Here is a 16,112-nt window from a genome sequence, read left to right on the forward strand (position 1 = left end):
ATGGAGCTGTGTAGGACCCTGAAGAAGTGAATGAGAAGAAACCAGTGGAGCTAGTCAAAATGGAGAGTGACTTGGCCCAAGTAGCAGATGAGGAGGTGGATTTTAGCCACTTCAGTCAAGATCAGTGCTTCATTGGTGCTGGGGCTCATCCCCAGCACCTCTTTCATTACAAATTAGGCACTGGTCCAGATAGACTGGAGCAGAATGAGATGGGAATGGAAGGTAGTTGTGGCAGTACCTAACGAAAGACAGGATGGAGTCTTGAGATGTTATGGAGGAACAATTGGCAGGGTTTAATGATGGGCCTCTATTTTTGGGGTGAAGAGGGAGAGGAGTCCAAAATGCCACTGAGGCTACAAGTCTGGCTGAGTGGGATGAGTGGGCTATTGTCTAACACAATAGAGAAAGGCGAAAGGGAGGAGGACGACCTCAGAGGAAAGATGACAAGCTCAGGTTTTGCCAGGTTTCACCAGGCATGTAGATCCTCCACTTAATCAAGGAACTACATCTCAAAAATTCCTCAGCCTGGCAGGAAAGAAGTTGCTGGGGATATCCTTTAACAGAGTATGGATCATAGAATACCAGGGTTGAAAGGGACCTCAGGAGGTCATCTAGTCCAACCCCCTGCTCAAAGCAGGACCAATCCCCAATTTTTGCCCTGATCCCTAAATGGCCCCCTCAAGGATTGAACTCACAACCCTGGGTTTAGCAGGCCAATGCTCAAACCACTGAGCTATCCCTCCCCCCGATCACCACCCTGAAAGTAATCTCTGTGGCTGGATTAAGAGTCTGGCTCCTGGGAAGTCTAAGATGGCTGTGGTGCTGCTTTCCTTATCCTCCCGGGCCACTCACAGAGAAACCAAACCCCTGCCGGAGGCAGCCACCACCCCGTAACCATACAGAAGTCACTGCTGTACAAAGACTGCTGTCTGTTCTCGCTGGGACATCCCCTTACAGCTACGTGTCGAAACAATGACCTCCGGTGCCACGAACTCGGTGCATGTGGCCCAGTGGTGATCATTCCGAGCACAGCGGTTGCTTGCAGGGGAAAGGAATTGTCTAATTGCAATAGCCTGCACTAGCATGTCTGACCTCGGCAGAGGGGAAACTCATGCCAATCAGGAGCGAGTGCATTTAGTGTCTTCCGCTGATCCTGTAAATATCTCGGCGGGAGAGCATCCTGCGCATTTTCTCCATAGATATTTTTTTTGTCATTATCAAGGAGCAACATAACAGGGAAAAAATGACGGTAACCCAGTGTAGACTGAGGTCTGATGAGTCCTCTTATTCAAACACAGAGCAACACAGCTGATCAGACTCAAGCTTCTAAATTGCTTCTCCTTGCCTCATTCCCGCCATATGCATTAACAGCTAGAGGTGTCTAATGTTGCCTCTAAGAGGTCCGCAAAGGTTTCCTTGGAGGGAAAAAGTGAAAAAGGAGAAGAGTAAATAAGACTGAGGCCAAGACCCTTAGTTGGTGTAAACTGAAGTCGCACTGTTGACTTCAGTGGAGTTATGCCTGTTTGCCGCAGCTGGGAAGCTGGTCCTTAGTATTATACTTATTAGCTCATTAATCCTCACAACTCCCAGTGCAGTAGGGGGAGAGTTAATTCTCCCCATTTTACAGATGGGGTCACCAAGGTCAAGAGGCTCATGTGACTTGCCCAAGAACAGAGATGAGATTAGAACTCTGCCATTTCCCAGCCACACCTCTTTCTTTCTTCTGTTCCAGGGGACAGAAAACCGTGCTGCAGGTAAGAAATGTCCCTTATTTGGTGCCTAATGTTCTCTAATTCCCTACTGATGGCATCAAGAGGCTGCTTTCAAGCAATAAACATGCAAATGACCAGATACTGATTTTCTATTCTGAAGAAAACACAGTGGGCTGATGTCCCTTAAAAGCAAGCTTTGCCGTAGATATTTTTTTTTTTTAGACAGTTGATATTTATTTCCTTGACAGGTGGTCGCCCTAATCTAGAGTGAAGACTCCTAATGAGATTTCCAATGCCCTTTTCTGCAGGTAGACCAACTGAATATCCTCTCTGGCACTTTGGAGCAACCATTGCAGACGACTCATCCCAATTCCCACACAAAGACCTCCCGGGACAGCACGCTTTGGGAGGAGTCAGTTCACTGAGTTCAACATGTTCAATCCAAGCTGCTTGTTCTTTACCTTAAAAATGAGTCTTCGTGCACTAATACCAGACCCCTCCCCCAGGATATACAACAGTGGGCTGCTGGTGACCCTGGGGAAAGCTGTCAAAGCTACAGAACTGCACTGGCAGAAAGTTTGGCAGATGTCTCCTGTCAGGCCTGATGTTCTGCCATTCCCACTGTCTTTCAGTGAAAAGCTAGAGGCCTGCACTGTGTGTGGTGTAATGTACCAGCTAATGGGTGTATTTGCCATGTGTTTTACCAGCATAGCACAACCATTTGTGGTTGTGTGGCCCTCTAGCCAAAGACAAAATGATAAAAGCCTTAGCACTTGCAGCAGCTAGCAGTGAATGTACTTTAGCTCATATGTTTTGGGTTGCTAATCCTAACTAATTCCTCCCATGGAGAGTAGGACTCTGCCGCCTGTGTCCATTTGTAGCCACAGATTTGTTGCGTTGTCTCTCTGTGCAGCTGTAACTTTGGCACTAAACTGCACAGAAAACAGGGCTTACAAACACCCAACTTTCCATCACTGCTCAGAGAGAGGAAGAGAGGTTGGGATGTTATTTTATTTTTTTGGATGATATAAAGTGAGTGGTGGAGGGAGAGGAAAGGCTACTGGCTTGATGTCAGGTCTCAGAAGAAAGTATAATGCAAAGTCCGTATAAAGTTTCCTTTTAAAATAAATATATATGTAACGGGTTCTGTCACAGAGCCCCTCTTGGGACTGTCACCTGATGTGCTCAAATTACCTCTGAGCCCATTTTCCCTGCCAGCCTGGGACTTCCAGAACCCTGTTTTGTTGAGCCAGACATGCTAGCCTGCTGCAACATAGACCCAGGGTCTGGACCATGCCCCCAGAGCTGCCGGCTTTAAGTGAAAACAGCTCAGCAGGTTACCTGCCTCCAGCACCCTGACATCCAGCCCCCCAATGGGATCCAAACCCCAAATAAATCCGTTTTACTCTGTATAAAGCTTATACAGAGTAAATTCACAAATTGTCCGCCCTCTATAACACTGATAGAGAGATATGTACAGCTGTTTGATCCCCCAGGTATTAATCACTTACTCTGGGTTTACTAATAAACAAAGGTAAAGTTATTAAGTGTAAAAAGTGGAATTTAAGTGGTTTCAAGTAATAACAGCCAGAACAAAGTAAGTCACCAAGCAAGATAAAACAAAACACGCAAGTCTAAGCCTAATACATTAAGAAACTGATTACAGGTAATATCTCACCCTCAGAGATGTTCCAATAAGCTTCTTTCACAGACTAGACTCCTTCTTAGTCTGGGCCCAATCCTTTCCCCTGGTACAGTCCTTGTTAGCTCCAGCAGACATCTTAGGTGGTAAGCAGGGGTTTTCTCATGGCTGGGACCCATTTGTCCTGCTCCACCCCCTTTTATAGCTTTGGAACAAGGCAGGAATCTTTTGTCTTTCTGAGTCCCCACTCTTCCTTCTAAATGGAAAAGAACCAGATTGAAGATGGATTCCAGTATCAGGTGACCTGATCACATGTCCTGTGAGACCCCAGCCTCCATTCTTCCCCGGTTGGTCCACTCGTACCCAGGAAGGTTTAAAAGTTAACAGAGCCATTGACAGGTCATTGACTCTGAAGCACCCTTAATGGCTTCCACTTAATATGTTCACATCAGTAATACGAGTTTATATCTTATTCTCCTAACTCCGGACCTGGAAATAACACATGCAAACAAATCGGATGAACACACTCAGTAGATTATAAGCTTTGTAACGATACCTTACAAGAGGCCTTTTGCATAAAGCATATTCCAGTTACATCATATTCATAAGCATATTTTCATAAAGCATATGGAGTACACCATCACAATATATCTTTGTTCTCTGACCAGAAAAGGCCCTAAAAACCTGTTCCTGCAAAGCTCAGGCAGATTTCACAGCCAAAGCAAGGTCATTCGGAGACCGCTGCCAGGTCAAGCTTTTTACTTTGAACATTTTCACTATTTAAACTAGCCCTCGCTTCAACTATGAGACGCAAAGAAGAGAGAGAGAGGTTTGGGAGAGGGGAGGGGCATTCCCTCTTTTTGGTAATTTGTTTACCCAGGAAAACTCAGCTTCTGGGGTTTTGGTAAGGATCCTATTTCTTTCCCCAAATCTCCAGCTCTGCAGATCTCAGGTGAGTCAAGTGACTTGTCCAAGATCCTAGAATGAGTCGGCTCTGGAGAGATTAGAACCAGGATCCTCTTGTCTGCTCGTTCTTTGTACTCACCCTGGCTAAACTGCACAGTGTCCTCTCATTTTAAAATACATTTCAACCCACGGCTCAAGACCCAGGTGAAACAGAATAGTTTCCAGGCTAAAACTTTGGTGGAGCTTTAAGATGGACGTGGTCAAAATGCAACTTACAATAGTTCTTATTGGATTTTTTTTTTAATTTCTTCTCACTGTTGTTCATAACAGCCACCTGGGACTCACGAGACTGAAATCTATTTAATTACCAAAGTTGTCATCTCCATTGTGTGTACACAGCTAGTTTGTTGTTATTACAGGGATGCTTGTGAGAAGTGGGTCCTGTGCATTGGTTGTCATTTTAGGGATGCTCATGGCTGCACTGGGGGGAGGAGTTACTCCACGCAGGCAATGGAAGGGTTAAGGTAGACCCGAGAAGTCGGTTATGTTACTTGGCTGCTGTTACCTGGAGGGTGGGCCAGACTTAATTAAAAATGAAGCCCAGCAGGGGAAGGGAAATGCACATTAGAAGGCTTCTAGAGAAAGGGAGCGCACATTAGAAGGCTGCTGGGAACAGAGAGTGGAGACACTAGGAACAAGAGTTGGCCCTTGTGGGTGGAGAAGTCTGGCAGGGGGCCAGGGGAAACACAGAGCAACCACTGGGGGTGGAACAGGTGCTGGTGGTGAACCCTGGTAGAGGGGCAGGATCTGGCTGTACAGGGAGAGAGCTCTGGGAGAGATGGAAAGTCAAACCCAACAAAAGCAGAAGGTTGTTGAAGTCTATAGATTTGGTATAGGATTTCTGATTCCAGGGCAGGCCCTGAGAGAAGGGTGGACATAGACAGGCTATGGGAGGGGTCTGCTGGCGGGCTAGGGTAGGAAGAAGTCCAGGAAGGCAGCAGCGAGGGGTCTGAAGGAGCAGCGCTTGGCAGTTGGTTATAGCATCTGTCAGGGTACATCCGCCCAAACCTGAACTCTGGGGTACAGATGTGGGGACCCACATGAAGGACCCCCTAAGCTTATCTTCTACCAGCTTAGGGTAAAAGTCTTCCAAGGCACAGTCTTCTGCCTTGGACAGATATTCCTGCCACCACTAAGAGGTTTTCACAAATATTCAGGGAAGGGTCACTTGGAATCCCTATCCCCCCAAAATATCCCCCCAAACCTCTTCACCCCCTTTCCTGGGGAGGCTTGAGAATAAATTACCAACCGGTTGCCTTAGCAATGTGAGCACAGACCAACCCCTTGTCTAAGGACTTTGGAATCAAAAGGTTCTTTAAAAGAAAAGTAAATTTTATTTAAAAAGAAAGAAACACGTCTGAGAACTCAGGCTTTAGGGATTAAACACCAAAAATAACTTTATTGGGGTTCAGCTTAAAGCTTACAAGCAAAACAAAAGCACCTGGGGTTAGCACAGAGGAATCCACAAACCAAAACAACCAAAAGAGTTCCTAATCGCATCTGTCTGAACTTTTCCTGTGCTACTTACAAATCTGGGGTTCCAAATGAGGAGTTTCTAGGTATGATGCTGATGATTTCCCAAACCTGGCTTAAAGTTTTCAGCTTGTTGCTGCCTTTCCCTCTCTCCAGCCCGAGAGAGAAAGCGAAAAAAACCCCCCACACCTGGCAGTTTTTCCGATTTGAAAGGGTACAGCCTTCCTATTGGTTCCCTGGGCAGGTGCCTGTCTGGATACAGCCTGCAATACTTACTGATTTGTTCATCCTTCCAAATGGTTCAACGGCTGTTTCATAGACCGACTTCTCAGCCGACGTTACGCTCAGGTGTTTCCGCTGAGTCATCCTCAAGTAGTCACTATTCAGTATTTGCTATGTGAGCTGTCATCACTCACCTGAGTTCCTGGCTCCTGCTTCTGCCTCCAACTGGGTGACCCGACCTTTCTAGAATGATCTCCACCTCCCCTCTAAATTAATTCCATGCAGTGATTATATCACTCTCGCTTCTGGGCATGAGATTCCTTCCACAAACAACACCCCCACTCGCACGGTTTTTCAGGAGAAGGAAATACAAATGGCTGTGAACATGATCAAAGCAAGATTCTGTTTAGAAACTGCTTTACATGTTTGCAAAATATTTTTCTCACTATCTAGAGACATAGATTTTAAGGCCATAAGGTACCACTGTGATCACCTAGTCTGAGCTCCTGCATAACACAGACCACAGGATTTATCTATATTAATTCCTGCTTCAGGTCCAATAGCTATGCTTGTACTAAACCATATCTATCAGAAAAACAACCACTCTGTCCAGGTATGTATTTTGGTTTATTTTGGTAGGGTCGCTCATGAGCACTGGGCTGCGTGCACTGGTCGGTTGTTGCAAAGTTATTCATGGATGGTGAGGTCTTTGCAGTCATTTATTAGAAGTTTCAGAGTAGCAGCCGTGTTAGTCTGTATTCGCAAAAAGAAAAGGAGGACTTGTGGCACCTTAGAGACTAACCAATTTATTTGAGCATAAGCTTTCGTGAGCTAGTGAGCTGTAGCTCACGAAAGCTTATGCTCAAATAAATTGGTTAGTCTCTAAGGTGCCACAAGTACTCCTTTTCTTTTTATTTATTAGAAGGTTGCTCATGAATGCGGGTCTGAACAGAATGAATTATTATTGTAGGGTTTCTTATTAGCACTAAGTAGCTCTTTCTAGTTAGACACTGTAGCATTGTTTGTAAATGGTGGGTTTTGTGTGCTGACTCGTACAGGATATTCATGGGCACTCGGATACATACATAATGGTTTGTTGTTGGACTGGAGTTTGCTGAGCTGTTAATATTTATGTGTGTGTTTGGGTGGGTGGATTTAGTTTATTGAGAAAAAAAGAGAATGAAGCTTTTTTGGTTTGGGGGGCAAAATATCACACACAAAAGAAAGAGACCAACCATGCAAATGCTTCTGTTAGAGCAAACAAGAAGGAGATCCCATTTTGGTTCTCACCAACCTTTTAAATAATAAACCAAAGGAAGCAAAATGATCAGCAGGGCTGTTCTCGCCAGAGTCCAAGGAGCCACGTTCTGTAAAACAGCAGAAGCCTGTTAAAGAAATAATCTCAGTGTCCTGACCTCTTATCCTTTCACGGGAGTTGTTTTGGAGAACTCTGCCATATCATAGAATCATAGAATATCAGGGTTGGAAGGGACCCCAGAAGGTCATCTAGTCCAACCCCCTGCTCAAAGCAGGACCAATTCCCAGTTAAATCATCCCAGCCAGGGCTTTGTCAAGCCTGACCTTAAAAACCTCTAAGGAAAGAGATTCTACCACCTCCCTAGGTAACGCATTCCAGTGTTTCACCACCCTCATAGTGAAAAAGTTTTTCCTAATATCCAATCTAAACCTCCCCCACTGCAACTTGAGACCATTACTCCTTGTTCTGTCATCTGCTACCATTGAGAACAGTCTAGAGCCATCCTCTTTGGAACCCCCTTTCAGGTAGTTGAAAGCAGCTATCAAATCCCTCCTCATTCTTCTCTTCTGCAGGCTAAACAATCCCAGCTCCCTCAGCCTCTCCTCATAAGTCATGTGTTCTAGACCCCTAATCAATATGACCCAGTGTAACCCACACACTTCCTGAGTGTGTGTGTGTGTGCGGGGAGAGAGAGAGAGGCCGATAACCGGGGTCTGTCGGTGTTACAAGTAGGGGCTCATCCGAGATTTCAACTGGGAAGTCTAGCCTCTGTTTGCCAGAAGCTGGGAATGAGCGACAGGGGATGGATGATCACTTGAGGGGGGAAGGGATAGTTCATTGGTTTGAGCATTGGCCTGCTAAACCCAGGGTTGTGAGTTCAATCCTTGAGGGGGCCATTTAGGGATCTGGGGCAAAAATTGGGGATTGGTCCTTCTTTGAGCAGGGGGTGGGACTAGATGACCTCCTAAGGTCCCTTCCAACCCTGATATTCTATGATTACCTGTTCTGTTCATTCCCTCTGAAGCACCTGGCACTGGCGACTGTCAGAAGACAGGAGACTGGGCTAGATAGACCCTAGGTCTGACCCAGTAGGGCCATTCTTATATCTCTGAAGCTTGAGACGTTCTTCCTCAGCTAGGGGACGTATGTAACCCATATAGCTTCTGGATGTGGTGTTCTGTCCCATCTAGCGGCACTAAGACCACTTAGAGAGAGAGAGAGAGATTAATGAGTTTGCTCTACAGCCTTAGCTAGCAGCCAGTTGGCTTTTATCTCATCTGGGAGAGGCTCATGCACTGAGGTCCCAGGTTTGATCCTGCCCGCCAACGACTGGGATCTGTCTGTGTTACACTGGTATTCTGGAAATGTCTTCGTCAAACAGATCTAAGGCCCGCTCTCAGTTCCACTGATACAATCCCATTGACTTCAGTGGAACTGCACTCACAGAACTAAGAGTAGAGTGTGAACCCCTTCCTCTCACATCTGGTCCCACTTCTATTGTATTTCACGTTGTGGTGCACATTGGAATTTTATTCTTTTAATAGTTTGTGCCGTTATGTGGAGTTTCTTTAGAAGGGGTCAGGCCTCTGGGGAATCAGTATGTGTGAGCTGTTTGATCTCTTAACTCGTCTATTTCCTTAAATGAGGTTCTCAGTTAGCCTCAGTGTGCTCATGGAAATTGCTCCTGCTGGAGGAGAAAGAAGCTATGAATTTTAACTCTGCAGCCGGATGTGCGGTGAATATCTTAAACCACATAAAGTTTTTGTCTCTGTCACCAGCAGAAGTTGGTCCAATAAAATATATTACCTCATACACCTTGTGTTTCTAAACCACGTGCAGGCAGCCTCGGGAATATAGCTAATGAGTCATGAGTCACCAAAACCACAGCCCAGCTACCCCCGGGGCTAACGAAGAAATCTTTCTTACTACAGCCGATCGGGGATTTTTCAACCAAACGTTATTCCATCAAAAATGCTGATTTGTCGAAACTGAATCTTTTTACAGGAAAGGGTCGTTTGGGTGACTTTCCCATTTTGAAAAAGTTTTGGGGAAAAAGATCAAAATTGTTGAAGCAAAGTTCCATTTCTCCGTTCAAAGTGTCTTTACATTTCAAAATGTAATTGACAGTATTTTTTAATTTTAAGAGGTCACAAACAAAACATTTCAAAATTATCTAAACAAAATGTTTTGACTGACCTCAGCTGCATTATTTTTAGGATTTTTGATTTGGAAAATATTTTGAGATTTTGACTTTTTGTCCCAGTTCTTCAGGACTGGAAAACGTTTTGCAATCTTGAAAATTTCCCACGATAGAAAACGCATTCCCCTGCCTGCTTTATTTCTGAGTCTCCTACTAGAGGGAACTAATATTTCCACGAGCAAGTCTAAGACATTTTACTCAGCAGAGGCACGCATTCCCCTGAAGCACTGGAGGAACTCAGGGATCATCTAGATGACTGGATGAGCAGATGAAGCATGTAGACATATTGGTATGTGATTTAATTAATCTGAGAGGAAGGATCCTAGCTCAGGAGCATGTGATGAAAGAAATGATCGCCATCCAGCGACACTGCCCAAGGAAAGAAAATGGGTGAGATAGGGAAGAAAACACTGAAACCTTCGCTCAGTGCACACCTTCAGTAAAATAAGGCAAACAAGGCACCAGGTTGTGTTGGAAGAGGGGCTGAATTCAGAACAAAAGATGAGATGTTGTGACTTTACAGTACAAGGCACTTGTTGGGCACTGTCTGGACTTCTGGGTGCAGTCCCACAAGAAGGACGTTTCTGATTTGGAAAAGGTTCCCTGGAGAGCAAAATACACAATACCAGGTCTGAAGAATCTATGTTCTGTGATGTTCAGAAGGTTTTGCTCATTGTTCGAAAAGATGAGACTTGTCGAGACTTTTCAGATTAAGGCAAGAAATGGAATAAGTGAACAGAAGTGTTGTTATCATTGAACGTGCCACAAACTAAGGGACATCGTTTAAAAACTGAGATGCTAGCAGTAAATGGAAACTGCGGGCAGACCTATATCATAGAGAGTACCTGTTACCTTGGAAGCCAGTTGAAACAGAATATAAATTAGATCAGGATGGCTTGAGGGATTTCTGTAGAAGGAGGAGTGAAGGGGGGCTGGTGAAAAATCAGGAAGGGGGAATTAAAATGAACCATAGAAATGAAGGCAGATTGGGGTGTATGAACGTGCTCTTTGCCTAAAATTGCGTACGGCCTTATGATCAGCAAGAAAGCTTCATTCTCAATTATATAAATTACAGGAAAGCAGCATAGTCCTGAAGATCTCCTGGGGTACTTGCTCAGTCTGCAATGTTCCCAAAGTGCAGTTTCACTACAGAGTAGGGCCCAGCTTTCTCCTTCCACAAGCCATTTTGAAAGAAAAAGATCATCTCATGAACATGCTTCCCCTCCCAGCACTGAAATCTTGCACTGCCTGGTTCTCAGTGTATTTCATTCTAAGGATTCCTGGTGACCGGGGGTCAGTGTATGAGAACCATTGCTCTAGAGAAGCTCTCTTGAAATCCCTTTCCTGGAGAAGGGTTTAATGTCGTAAACCCTAGTCATCCCTTCTCTTCTCTGATCAAATCAGTCAAAGAGAAACCTCCAGAGACACAGACCTCCCTTACCAGTTGAGCAAACTCACAGTTAACTTTTCCCCCAAATGCTGTGAATCACAAATCTGGGATGGCCACCTGCCCTGATCTTCTTGGGGTGAGACTCACTTTTCATGGGTAGATTGTGAATGCTGCAAGGCTATTTTGCTGGGCATAAAAACAAATACATGGTTAATTTAGTTCGTCTAGGGAGGAAAACACCTCTGCTTTCTTCCCAGCATTGTAATGTTGCATCGTATTGGGATGCTCATGCAATATCTTTATGTTGTGGCATCACTTTTGTTATGTGCTGCGGGAGAAATCTCCACAGTAGCAGGCTTCATAAAAGTTTTGTGTCAACAGAAGTGAGAACTCCATTTTTGTCAAACCTTTTGGGGTCCCTTAGTAATAACAATACAATAATAACTCTGGCAGAGCAGTTTTCTTGAGTAGCTGTTAAAGTGCTTTACAAAGGAAGTCAATATCATTATCCCTGTTTTACAGATGGGGAAACTGAGGCACAGAGAGGGGACATGACTTGCCCAAGGTCACCTAGCAGGCACGTGGGGGAACCTGTTAAAGAACCTAGGGCTCCAGAGTTCCAGTCCAGTGCACTAGCCTCTAAGCAACACTGCCTCCTTGGGAAATGCACCCTTTGTGAACCGTCCCCTGAAAATACCGTCACAGCCTGTACTGAAGTGCTCTCAGTCTCTCTGGCATCCTGCAGGACCAGCTTGGTGGGAAGGTAAAGAATCCTGAATTAATTTCAGCTGTTGGTATATTGCATCCCTACATGCACAGTGCCATGAGGATGCAAAGCTGCCCTGCACTGGCCCAGCTCAGGGACACAACATCGCAAGAATTGCAGTGGTCTCTTGATGCAACTGCACAAAGCTGACGGCCTTGCCTGAAAGCACCATGTGCTCCCTTCACCCCACCGGTGGCTTCAGCAAAGTCAGTACTGTTAACACCAGGCATCAACTTGTCCCACTCCCTCACCATGAGTTTCTCTCTCAGGGCCCATCATGGCTCTGAAAGCAAAGGAGAAAAGTTGAGAGAGAGCAAAGCGCCTGCCCCCAGGTTGTGAAACTTTTCTCATGGGCCTAGGGAAAAAAACAAACAAAAAACCATGGCTTGGACCCAATTCGGGCCTTTGATGTGCGCTCTGAGTCTTGGAAGCTTAGAGACGATTGTATGTTTAATGCCCCACTGTTTCGGTGCTTGGAACAGGCTCCTTCTTCCCTCCCTGCCTCTTGGATTGCCTTTCAGTTCATTACTTCTCCGGGGAGGGGGCGCGTATTTGGTTTTATTTTATTTTATCAAATGAAGCAATGAGATATTTTAGGGGCCAATCTCAATTTTTTTCCAGACTGGTGCACTCCGGGGCTTGCTTGGATCAGGGTCTCTATAGTCTCAGTGCTGCGGAAGCTGCAAGGCATTAGCTGGTGCCCCGATGAACAATGCAACCCACCACAGTGTGCTGTTGGAGCACTCCTCCTACACACCACCGTACATGGCTTCAGAGAGGGACCAGGCTCAAGCTAAGGAGAGAAGGGAGACTTCACAGCGAGAGCAGGCAAGTCCCTGGGGAGGAAGCGGAGAATTCTGTGTACATGGGGTAGCACAGGTGAAACAATGACTTATTCAGCTCCACGAATGAGTCCTGCCTCCTGCTCCCCCCCACACACACACACACATTTTGCACACTTACTGTACCTGGAGAAAGGGCCAAATTCTGTCCTGACTTAACACCCCCATGAAATTGTCATTGAAGTCAGTGGGATTGTACAGGGTGTAAAACAGGGGTTTGATGCAGGTCACTCCTCTGACCCTACTCGCACCCTCCCACGCACACACCTACCTCATCTCATCCCAACGGTTGAGTCCCCTGAGCTTGCCCAGTCTGGAGATCATGGTTTCCCCTGAACCCTGCCCACCCTTCCAGACATCATTCCTGTCATTTCAATCATGTCCCTTTGCTCACCTGAATGTCAAATCCACAGACTCCTTGAGAAGCGCAAGACCTCGGACATATCTATTAACTTGCAAAAGGATCCAGCTGTGGCAGAAGTTATGGCCGGATGGCAGAGACCTTGTGGTAGGCTTAGAGTAAAGAAAAATTGTGACTGTAAAAGGTTTTGCAACAGGTTGATAAGACAAGTTTCTGACTCCTTATTTAATCTTCCCAAGGCCCATATGAACCCACAATGCAACACAGGGTCAAACCGAGCAAGCACAGCATAAAAATCAAACGTTGAACCTGCCATAGGGTCACACAAATCCTCCCTCACTAAGACCCTGGCTGTGTTGCAACTTTTAACTGAGTTTGTAACCAGTTAGCAAGACACTGATAGGCTCTAAAGTTGGGTTGTGCCTACATACAATGCAGTTAATACTCACCATGGCAGCCAGCTATGTCATGCCTAACACCAGCCTGGGCGTGTGAAGAACCTGAGAGCTATTTGCATTATTTTCGTTAATATTATGTGTGCCTCTGTTTATTTGTTGTTATGCTGTTTGCTACCTGGTTGCAAAGGGTTAACTCCTGCAGGAGCTCACCTCACAACCACAGGAAGGCAGACGATGGCTTTAGATATCCCAGTCATCAGTACAAAACTGACAACGCAAGTGTCAACGCCTTCTAAATGTTGCTTCTGACCATGCTGGGCCCAAAGCCCCTGGCTTGGGACAGGGGAGGAGGCCTTCAGAAGGGAAACATGAAACAAAGAACCCTAAAGGAGATAAAAACCTGGGTCTTGAGCCCGGGCAGAGAGAGTAGGTTGTCAGGGACCTGCTCAAGGAGGAGAGAAGACTATGCACAGAGACAGACTCTGAAAACTGGATCTTAAATAGCTGTCCCTGCCTAGGCTTTGAGGGAAATGCTAAATGTTCAGTAGGATGTATGCATGTAGGCGATTTATTGTTTGACACCTTTTCTCTGAATGACATGTTCCTATGGTTAAATAAACACTACTTTGTTTGGAAGAAGCCATTCAGAGTCACCGTATCACGGGCTGGTCACTGCTTCCACACAGAATCCGTGCAGATGGCCAAACACCATCAGGCGTGAGAAGCAATCACAGTCGAAACACTGGGGTGCTGCAGGCCCAGTCTAACAGTAGGGTGAATTGTGGGATTCCACCAAGGTAGAAATGAAGGCATGGGGCCTGTCACCTGAAACGATGCACTTGAGAGAAATCTGAGAGGGGTCAAAGGGAAAGCTAGCCCAGTAACTATGACAGAGTGTTTTCCTGTCACCCATTCAGCACTCTGTTTTTTTGTTGTTGTTCATAGAATCATAGAATATCAGGGTAGGAAGGGACCTCAGGAGGTCATCTAGTCCAACCCCCTGCTCAAAGCAGGACCAATCCCCAATTTTTGCCCCAGATCCCTAAATGGCCCCCTCAAGGATTGAACTCACAGCCCTGGGTTTAGCAGGCCAATGCTCAAACCACTGTTTTTTTGTAGCGTGGGAAATCTTCCCGCCTATGCCTGTGGAACGTTTTTGGCCTGTCCTCGTTCCATCCAGCTCCCTGGACACCCCAGAATACATTGCTGGTGCTCTTTTTGAATATTCTCCAGGCACTGTATTCCCTTGCTGAAGCACTATAGGATAGCAGCCCAGAATGCAGTGTGACAAATACCGTCAAGCAGTGTGGAAGATGCAGACACGCACAAGTGGTCATGTTAGGGGTGGACCGCTGCTACATGGGTACATCTAAATAGCATTTGCTTTAACCCAGTCAGGTGAGGGTGTCATGAACAGGTTAATGAAATGTGGCACCATGTATAGCGGACGAGGAAAAGAAAATGCATAGTTTAGAGTATATAGCTAGGGCCTATCTGTACTTCCTAGTCATGATGCATATTAGGTGATAACATTCTCCCGCCCCGGGACATCTGCATTATTGATTCCAGGGAGGCTGCAGAAGCAGATGGAGAAATGGTAGCAACCCCTCCCAAGTGTAGTGTCAACTGTGTGTTCTGAGATTTTAATCTTTGAAACAAAGGAAAAGCAGAGTTACAAAAGGCAGATTTCTAGGCATGGGTGAACCCTCCAAATTGTCAACCTCCCAGCTGGCTGGAAAACTGTGACTATTATAAATTTAATTCATAGTAATCTTGGAAAATTATAACTTTTTTTTTTGGTTTAGCTTTTTTGGCAACCAAGAAAGGTAACTCAGTGAAAACGCTGGCCAGAAATCCAGCAGAGCTTGAAATGCTTCAAATGAGGAGGGGGAAAGAAGGGGCGTGGGGTAATTGCTTAACAACGGCTCTTGGAAAAATACCATAGTCATATTTTCATTACTCGGGAGAGGAAGGAAACAAGAAAGAAAATAAGTGGCAGGATTGTCGTTAGAAAATAATTGTGATGAATGTTAGAGATGTGGGGCGTGGAGGTTTCTGGGAAATAGCTAAAGGGCCCGCACCCAGCCTGTGTTAGTAGGGACTGAAAGGAGTTAGTATCTGACAGTTGCTCCATGTCCCATTTGGAATGAGTTGGTAGGTCTCAATCTAGTTCCAAGTGGGCATGTGTCCACATCACAGAAGCCAGCATTAAGGTTGGTGCTAACTGGACCCGTGATGACAGTCTCAGCAGACCAGCCAGGATCTGAATGGGCCATGAGGACTAACTAATGGGCCACCGTTCTTTCTCTTTGTTGGTAAACGTAGGTGGACATTCCATGCCCACTGCCAATGTTGTACTTGAGAGACAAGATGGGTGAGGTAATATTTTTTATTGGACCAACGTCTGTTGGTAAAAGAAACGAGCTTTTGAAATTACACAAGGCTCTTCTTCAGGACATGAAGCTCTGTCTAGCTCAAAACCCTTGTCTCTTTCACCAACAGACGTTGGTCCAATAAAAGATATTACCACACCCACATTGTCTCGCTAATATCTTGGGACCAACACGGTGAAGGCATTCTGTACTTGTACAAAGGACTTTTCCCTTTCGGGCTTTCAAGCCATGTCATTCACCATGGCAACATTCATTTCTAATCACAAAGTGCTCTACAAATAATTAAGCCTCACAGCTGCTTTTTGAGGTGGGGAAACATTATTCCCACTTTAGAGACAGGGAAACTGAGGGTCACAAAGTGGATCCATGACACAGGCTGGAACAGAACCCTGCTTTCCTGATTTCCACTCATGTGCTTTAACCACTAGACAGCACTCCTCCTCTTTTACACTTAATAAAGGAAGGATTAAGAGATGCTATGAAGCAGCA

The sequence above is a fragment of the Lepidochelys olivacea genome, assembly GCF_965140295.1.
Source record: "Lepidochelys olivacea isolate rLepOli2 genome assembly, chromosome: 11".
Classification (NCBI taxonomy): domain Eukaryota; kingdom Metazoa; phylum Chordata; order Testudines; family Cheloniidae; genus Lepidochelys; species Lepidochelys olivacea.